The sequence below is a fragment of the Capsicum annuum genome, unplaced genomic scaffold (assembly GCF_002878395.1).
Source record: "Capsicum annuum cultivar UCD-10X-F1 unplaced genomic scaffold, UCD10Xv1.1 ctg82325, whole genome shotgun sequence".
In the NCBI taxonomy this organism is placed as follows: domain Eukaryota; kingdom Viridiplantae; phylum Streptophyta; class Magnoliopsida; order Solanales; family Solanaceae; genus Capsicum; species Capsicum annuum.
The window spans coordinates 529,352-540,008 of NW_025893110.1; positions in this window are offsets into that span (position 1 = coordinate 529,352).

The following is a 10,657-nucleotide window of genomic DNA, read 5'->3' on the forward strand; positions in this document are numbered from 1 at the left end:
ATCATCTCCTTCGTCATTATCAGCATGTTATTCTTCATTATCATCTCTTCTTATTCATCATCATCATCTTTTTGTTATTGAACATTGTTGTTACCACTATTATTGCTACTTAATCAATTTTTTTAGGTTAAATTTTATTCATATATCACTTGGGAATTACTTATAGGTGATTTTAGTAAGTAAAATTATTATTTTTAGTTGAATTTCTCATCTTGATATATCTTCTATTATTATTTTTTCAATAATAGATAAAACATGTAACGTGAATCCAACAGATGCGTAATCTGTTGCAACACATATGACTAATCTGTTGCAACACATTGACTAATCTATTACAACATATTGACTAATCTATTACAACAGATGAGTAAGCTGTTGCAACATATTTGAGTAATCTATTGCAACAAATTACTCACTTGTTGGATTTGTAGTATAGTATTGTAACATGAATCCAATATATGGGTCATCTGTTGCAACAGATTACTCACTTGATACAATAAATGACTCAAATGTTGGATTCATGTTGCAAGTTTTATCCATTGTAGCAGTAGCAGATATACCAAATAAAAAATTCAACAAAAATAATAATTATACTTATAAAATCACCTATGAAGTAATGTCCAAGTGATATACGAACAAAATTTGACCTTAAAAAGTTCCAAAAATTTCAACTAGGGCACAACGAATAAGTGAAACACATGAAAAATTTCATGAAACGGGTAAAGAAGACAAAAATAGTGTACCATATATCAAATGCAAAAGGATCAAAGGGACAAACATTTGAGTTCTCCTAAAAACATTTAAGTTCCCTAGTATTTTAATTGCTTTCTAACGGATGGCCCATCTATTATAACAAATTTTCTATCTATTTGATAATTTCCAATAGATGAATCATCTGTTGCAATATGTTAGTCATCTGTTGATTCAAATTAAGTAATTATTAGTAATAACTAAATTGATTTAGCTAATATTCAAGACAAGTATTTAAGACAATGGGTCAAACATTTGAGTGCTCCTAAAAATATTTGAGTTCCCTTGTATTTTAATTATTTTCTAACAGATCACCTATTTGTTGCAATAAGTTAGTCATCTGTTGCAATAAATGTTTATAACAGGTTAGTCATTTGTTGATTCAAATTATGCAATTATTAATAATAATTAAATTGATTTAACTAAATTAAAGACAAGACCTTAGACAAGGGGGAAAACGTTTGTGTTCTCCTACAAAAAACATTTGAGCTTTAGTGTTTTAAATTGCTTTTCAGCACATATTTTGTCTATTTAGTAATTTCCAATAGATGAGATATATGTTGCAACAACTTAGTCATCTGTTGCAACAGATATCTATATTTGTTTGATAATTTTCAATAGATGAATTCAACAAATGATTATATCTGTTTGATAATTTTCAATAGATGAATTACTTGTTGCAACAAGTGAGTCATTTGTTGCAGTAAATGTCTATATCTGTTTGGTCATTTTAAACAGATGTTTTTATTTGTTTGGTAATTTCCAATAGGTTACTCATCTGTTGTAACATGTTAGTCATCTATTGATTCACATTAAGTCATTATTAGTAATAACTAAATTGATTACGAAAATAAAATATGAATTAATAAGTTCAATTACAGTTTCAATTAATCTCATGATAATTACATGATCAACTAAATATGTTCATCCTGGGTAGAGTGATCAATTTACCAATTTTATTTGAAATGATTCAAACTAAGTCATCATTAGAAGTAACTATATTGATTTAACTAAAATTAAATATGAAATTAGTAAGTTCAATTACGATTTCAATTAATCTCATAGTAATTACATGATCAATTAAGTGTTTTGTACTGAGTAGAATGATTAATTGACCAATTTTATGTGAAATAATTCTAATTAAACCATTATTAGAAATAACTATATTGATTTAAATAAACCTAAACATGAATTAGTAAGTTCAATTCCGATTTCAGTTAATCTCAGTAATTACATGATCAGTTAAATGTTTCATCCTTAGTAGAATAATTAATTGACCAATTTTATTTTAAATGATTCAAATTAATCCACTATTAGTAATTACTATATTTATTTAACTAAAATTAAACATGAATGAATGAGTTCACTTATACTTTCAATTAATCTCATCATAATTACATGACAAACTAAGTGTATTCGTCCCGAGTAGAGTGATCAATTGACCAATTTTATTTGAAATAATTCAAATTAAGTGATTATTAGTAATAACTAAATTGATTTAACTAAAATTAAATATAAACTTATAATTTTAATTAATCTCATTGTAATTAAATGATCAACTAAGTGTATTCGTCATGAGTAAAGTGATCAATTGACCAATTTTATTTGAAATGAATCCAATTAAGTCATGATTCGTAATAACTAAATTGATATAAATAAAATTAAAGATGTATTGATAAGTTCACTTACAATTTTAATTAATCTCATAGTAATTACATGATTAACTATGTGTATTCTTCCATAGGAGAGTGATCAATCGATCAATTTTTTTTAAATGATTTGAATTAAGTCATTATTAGTAATAACAAAATTGGTTTTGACTAAATTAAAGATGAATTGATAATTCCACTTACAATTTCAATTAATGTATTTGTCCTTAATAGAATGATCAATTGATAAATTTTATTTAAAATGATTCAAATTAAACAATTATTAGTAATAACTAAATTAATTTAACTAAAATTAAAGACAAGACCTTAGACAAGGGGACAAACATTTGAGTTATTTTAAAAACATCTGATCTTTAGTATTTTAAATTATTTTGCAACATATATCCTATATGTTTGATAATTTTTAATAGATGAGTCATCTGTTGTAACAACTTAGTCATCTGTTGCAACAGATGTCTATATTTGTTTGATATTTTAAATAGACGAGTCATTTATTTCAATAGGTTAGTCATCTGTTGCAATATATTTCTATATTTGTTTGGCCATTTTCAATAGATGTCTTTATCTGTTTGGTCATTTCCAACAGATGTGTTTATCTATTTAGTTATTTTCAACAGATTACTCATCTTTTGCAACATGTTAGACATCTATTGATACATATTAAGACATTATATTATTAATAACTAAATTTATTTAATTAGAATTTAAAATGAATTAATAAGTTCAATTAGAGTTTCAATAAATCTTATGGTAATTACACTATCAACTAAGTGTATTCATCCTGAGTAGAGTGATCAATTGACCAATTTTACTTGAAATGATTAAAACTAAACCATAATTAGAAATAACTATATTGATTTAACTAAAATTACAGATGAATTAGTAAGTTGGCTTACAATTTCAATTAATTTTATAGTAATTACATGATCAACTAAGTGTTTCGTCTTAAGTAGAATGATCAATGGACCAATTTTATTTGAAATAATTAAAATCAAGAAATTATTAGTGATAATTAAATTAATTTAACTAAAATTAAATATGAATTGATAATTTTAATTATGATTTCAATTAATCTCATAGTAGTTACATTATAATCTAAGTATATTCATCTTGAGTAAAGTGTTAATTGAGCAATTTTATTTGAAATGATTCAAATTAAGATGTTGTTAGTAATAACTGCATTGATTTAACTAAAATCAAAGATGAATTGATAAATTCAATTACAATTTCAATTATTCTCTTATTAATTACGCGATCATCTTAGTGTGTTCGTTCTGAATAGAGTGATCAATTGACTAATTTTATTTAAAATGATTCAAATTAAGCCGTTATTAGTAATAACTAAATTGATTTAATAATTAAAATTTTAATTAATATCATAGTAATTGCATGATCATTTAAGTGTATAACCTATTGCAACAGATTTAATCTGTTGCAACAGATGTGTCATCTATTGAAAATTATCAAAAAGATATACACATATGTTGCAATAAATTAGTCATCTGTTGTAACAAATGTCTTTATCTGTTGGTCATTTCCAATAGATGACCAATCTGTTGCAACATATGACTTTATGTGTTTGTTACTTCCAACAAATTACTAATCTATTGCAATAGATAACTAATCTGTTGCAATAGATAACTAATCTATTACAACAGATGTCTTTATCTGTTTGGTCATTTTGAACAGATTACTCATCTTTTGCAGCATCTTAGTCATCTATTGATTCATATTAATCCATTATATTAATAATAACTAAATTGATTTAACTAGTATTAATAAGTTCAATTACTGTTTCAATTAATCTCATGGTAATTACACGATCAACTAAGTGTTTTCGTCCTTAGTAGAGTGATCAATTGACCAATTTTATTTGAAATGGTCAAACCAAGCCATAATTAGAAATAACTATATTGATTTAACTAAAATTAAAGATGAATTAGTAAGTTCACTTACAATTTCAATTAATTTTATAGTAATTACATGATCAACTAAGTGTTTCGTATTAAATAGAATGATCAATTGACCAACTTGATTTGAAATAATTAAAATTAAGCAATTATTAGTAATATCTAAATTGATTTAACTAATATTAATGATGAATTTATAATTTATTATGATTTCAATTAATATCATAGTAATTACATGATCATCTAAGTGTATGCATCTTGAGTAAAGTGTTAATTGACCAATTTTATTTGAAATGATTCAAATTAAGATATTATTACTAGTAACAACATTGATTTAACTAAAATTAAAGATGAATTGATAAGTTCAATTATGATTTCAATTATTCTCATATTAATTACACAATCATCTTAGTGTGTTCGTTTTGAGTAGAGTGATCAATTAACTAATTTTATTTGAAATGGTTTAAATTATGTCATTATTAGTAATAGCTAAATTGATTTAATAATTACAATTTTAATTAATCTTATAGTAATTACATGATCATTTAAATGTATAACCTATTGCAACAGATTTAACCTGTTGCAACAGATGAGTTATCTTTTGAAAATTATCAAACAGATATACACATATGTTGCAATAGATTGGTCATTTGTTGTAACAAATGTCTTTATCTGTTGGTCATTTCTAACAGATGTCCAATTTGTTGCAACATATGACTTTATCTTTTTGTCATTTCCAATAGGTTACTAATTTGTTGCAATAGATGACTAATGCGTGTTTGGGTTTTCAAAAAAGTAAATCGGGGAGATGAGCCCACGCCTCCCCAGGTAGAGCACTGCTATAAGGCCAGTGTCGCCCGGTGGATAGCACTCTATAAGGAAGGTGCAGCCTCCTGGATCGCCCCAGGCCAATTTCTGTAGTCCAGCTCCGTGTCCTTGAGGGCATTTTAGTTAATTTTCTCCATATATAAGTCCCAAACACGTGATCGAGGCCCCAAAGCAGCTAATTTCACTACGTTTCATCAAAATTCACTCAACAAACATCAAGAACAAATCTAGAGTTCAATTTGGGGTTTCAAGTTTCAAGAAAATTCCACGAATTCTTAATCTAAGGTATGCGTAGAGTTCACCCACGGATTAATTTCGTCCGTTAATTTCAAGAATCAATCTTTAAATACTAAATTTTGATTGTTTCATGGTGATATGATTTTATACATGTTGATGGTTGTTATTTGTGTTATAAAGTAGTATTTTGATGTATTTTCAGGGAGATTATGATCATGTTAGTTGGAACCCATGAATTTGAGTGGTTTAATATGGTGAAACTTATGAATATACCTATGCCTTAAAGAGTGCATACAAGGTGTTTGATAAAATGCTTAAGATTCTACAAATTCATGTTTCCATGGTTCCAAAGTATCTAAATGACAAGTCAGTGTTAACTATTATAATTCAATATGAATTCTATGCTAGTGTAGTGTTGCTATTGTTGTGGTATGAAGCATTCATGATAATGGAGTTATACAATATGTACATGATATATATATATATATATCCATGCACTCCCTACCATGTACAAGATGTTGAAAAATTACATGTGATATACTATCCCCTACTTATGATGCTATGAAGTGTGAACTCCAATCTTGTGATCAAGTCAGTCATGTGTGTCAGTTTCCTTCTTTCTAGTCTTGGGGATATTCATACCCAAAAAATATAGCTATGTACCTAGAGTCATGTCATGTTTCACGAAACCCAAAATCAAGCCATGATTCAACAGAAATTAGTCAGTTATGTGACTCGGGAAACGTCATGTTCTCAGTCAGTTATCAGATATAATTAGTATTCCGTTAGTCAACGGAATATAGTAAACTCAGTTCATGTCTAGTCAGTTAATCATGTTCAGTCTCTTCAGATGGGAGTAGGAGTTAGCACCGAGTGAACCCAAGGATGGGAAAATACACTGTCAGATGAGGGTATGATTCTTAGCAGTCATCCTTGTGTTCCAGAACTATGTAGCAGCATAGGTTGAGATATCAACACTGTCAGATGAGGGTTGATGAGGTGGCTTAGAACTATCAGATATGGGCCCCACTGTTTTATTTTGGGAATACTTTCAGATGAGGGTTACCCACAGTTTGTCCTTACCAGTGGTGCGGTATTGATACCCTTCCAGTCAGGGCAGAGATTGGACCCCCGCTTAGCCATAATGGCACATATGGGGCATGTCGGTTAAACAACTACCTCTCACAGTTTCAGACTCAGTCTTAGTAAAAGAACTCAGATAGTTCTTTAGATTTCAGTATACTAGTACTATCCGATATAGTCAAATTCAGTTATAGTACGAAACTCAGATAGTTCCATCAGATTCAGGACTATCAGGTACAGTCGCCCATGTTATCAGAACTACAGTATTAGTCATGTTAGTTATCAATAAACCATGTATTAGCGTACAGATCTAGATATCACATAATCATAATTCCAGTTACTATGTATGAATGTTTGCACTCTCACGTTCATATCAGTCAGTCATTTAGCATTGTTCATGCATGTAAACCCTTTTGTATTTAGCCTACCACACTCGTATACTCAATACTTTCAGTTGTACTAACACATTTATGCTATGGTGCTTTCTTTCATGTTACACCATCGGTTCAGAGACACGAGTTCTAGATCAGTAGTAGCATTCCAGTCGCAGAGTTGCAATAAGTCCTCATCTATTCGAGGAAGATATTATTTTATTTTATTCATTATTTTAGTTAGTTTTTCCAGATGAAGTTAGTTGGAGACATGTTCCTTCAACTCATTATTTAAGACATTATTTAGAGCCTTTCAGATTTACTTCAGATTTGATTCAGTTTTCAATTGTTTTAGGTATTCGTTACCCCATATGGATGTCATATTTTATCAGATTCTTTATTTAATTGAACCTTATGGCCTATTGTTCATGTTTTTTGCATTATTACACCATATATTGCAGTGTACAGGTACAGATATCAGTCATGGGTTAGTTTGTGATCCTTCAGGGTCATAAGCACCGTGTAGCATTCCAGTTCAGAAAATTGGGGTGTTACAAATATGGAATCATATTTTATTCAATTTTGTACAGTACAACGAGAAGAACAATAATAAATTTTGCACTCAAATAGATCCTGTATTCACATTACCCAAAATAGAAGAGAAAAAGAGAATACAAAGGTGAAAAAAAGAAGTAATTCTTACATATTTCAAATAATTTGAAAACGAAATAGTCATATTTTAAGAATGAAGAGAAATAATATCCTTAAATTTAAATTAAGAACATAAAGCAATAATACCAAATGAGATAGCCAAACATATACCAAAATTGACAGGCACATATTTACTAATAAAAGCAACTTCAAAATTATATCATAGTAAAACTAAGAAGTTCCTTGTTTTTATTTACTAGAAAGAGTATACAAATCAATGAACCAATTAATTTTCAAATCCTTATATTCGGTATCATTTCGATAGAAACTCAACCCACTCCAATTGTGTTTGATATAAGAAAATCATTCAAGCCTTATTTGTCAAACCTTACCAAACACATGTTTATGCAAATGGAACAAAGACAAAATCCTTGTGTCTTTTGTTTAACTTTTTTTTTTTGTGAAAATAATGCAAAAAGTGGAAAATAGTTCGTACGCACACAAATTCAAGAACAATAATATCAAAATAGTATCACAGTAAGGAAATGATTTTTGAGTTTAATATGACTTAAACCTAAAAAACTATACCGTGAAATGAATCAATATTTAATCATATTTTGAACTTGATTTCATGGAAAGCAAACAACTATACCACCAACAAACTCGAAACCAAGATAAACCATATATTACATTGTTACAAACTTGTATATTCACTCATGAAATAACATCACAATCAGAAATATATTTCTTATCATCAAAGGCAAGATAAAGCAACAATAGAAAAATTTAAGACTTATAACAACATCAATATTCACAGAACCAAAATAATATGAAAGAAAGGAATATGAAAGATGAAAGTAAACGATAATAGGATGGATTCACACCTTGTTTGGGGTAGCAAGATATGGCATTCCATTGAGATTCTAGTGAAAAACTCAAACTTGTTGGATTAAAACTTCAAATGTACAAGAACCCTACAAACCAAAAGAGATATAAAGTGAATTCGATATTTATGAAAAGAAAGCAATTTTTTTTCGTGTAATCCAGTTTCATCAATCTTTGACCTTGTCATGATTCAATTTGTGAGTCATGATGGCACTTACTCTATCCTATTAGTAGGTAAGACAAGCCATAACCCAAAGTTAAACACAATGGGTTAACTTGGTTGAAAATGCCCAACAGAACATATAAATAGGCATAATATTTTTAATAGGTAAAGATAGTCAACATAGAAGCCATCCGACGACCTGATAAAGCTAGTACAAAACTATCTAGTAATAATAATACAAATCAAGTATCAAGATGAGTCAATAACATCTGTTTCAAAACAAAATACTAAATACAAAAAGATTGAAGTAATAATGTCACTCCAACTCCAAGAGCTTACCCTATCTTCACGTATCAACATAGCACGGTGTTGATCAATGGTGGTAACTAGTACCTACATTTGTACTAAAAAGACACAGAAGTGTAGTATGAGGACCAAAATCACAGGTACTCAGTAGCCATCATCAACCGACTGAGCTAAATCATGGTATAAGTATGACAAAATGTCAGATAACATAACAAAGTCAATATACAGACAAACCAAATGTAACTCCAACATCGATTTGCATATATAAGTAAATAAGCCAGAAAAATAGCATAACATAACATAAAACATCAATACACACAATCATAACTACAAAATTTGCTCCCATATGTCAATTAGTACGAAAAAGTAAATAACCATTGTATGCCCTAATGAGCGTGGAAGGTACAAACAAGATAGAATAACCCACCACCATTATCTATCAACTCAAGTAATACAATTGAAATTCATCCAAGTCATGCCAAACAGTAAACATCGATTGACCATATTCATCATTTGTCTATTAATCAACACTTATTAACTAACCATCATATAGAAACTAATCCTCATGTATCAATAAATCATCCTTTATCAACTAAACTTTACTTATCAACTAATCCTTATATAATGGCTAATCATCACTTATCTATTAATCATCATTTGTCAACTAACCAACATTAATCAACTAATCATTATATCACTAGATTCTATTCATACAATACTATATTATAACCATTTAATCATTTTCATACTTAGCTAGAATCACTATTTTTTATCTCATATCGTGATATCATCCTATCATAACAGTATGACATCATAGTATAATCTCTGTGTGTGTGTATATATATATATATATATATATATATATATTCAAACTCAAACTGGTATGGATATTCAATAATATCCTCATAAATATCATTATTAGTAGTATCCTCCATGTCATCACCGCAATATCATGAATATCGACATCAATATCTTAGTCATCCTCCAGATTTTTGTCTAGTATAAATAATTGATATCATCATCAATATCATAGCCGTCATCTGGACTTTTATTAGGTATAAATAATCAATATAATCATAAATATCATAGCCTTCCTCCAAACTTTTACCAGGTATAAATATTCAATTTCATGATCAATGTCAAAGATATTTTTTGGACTTCTTTCAGGTATAAATAAGTGATATCGTCATTATCTGAATGTGAAATGGTATTTGTATAGTTCATAGCATAAATAATATTCAGACATGTACCGGTAATCATATCATCATTTTCATCGACAATAGCATAATCATTAGAGTATTTAATAGCATAAACATTAACATAGTATCCTTACATAATAAATAATCCTAATCAAAATCGTAAACTCTAGCATACTCAATAACATGATTTTCAATATAGTAATAAGTCCGACCTTTAGCATAATCACTAATATAATAAATAAGAATAATCTTTAGCATGATCTGTAACATATTCTCCAATATAGTCAATAAATGAGATCATTAAAATAATCAATATGTATTATTAAAGCATAGGTAATAATTTATCAATAACTTAATTAATTGTTTATCATTAGCATAATAGATAGATTATCAATTGTATATTTGGTAGCTTACCAATAGATAATCTAAAGCTTAATCATTGCATAATCAATAACTTAATCGCCAATGCAGTTAATAAGAATAACAATTAGTATGAACAATAGCATTAACTCTAATATACCAATAAGCATGATCACTAGTGTAGTTAGTAGCTCATTCGTTAGCTTAATCAATAACATAATTTTTGGCTTTGTCAATATCATAC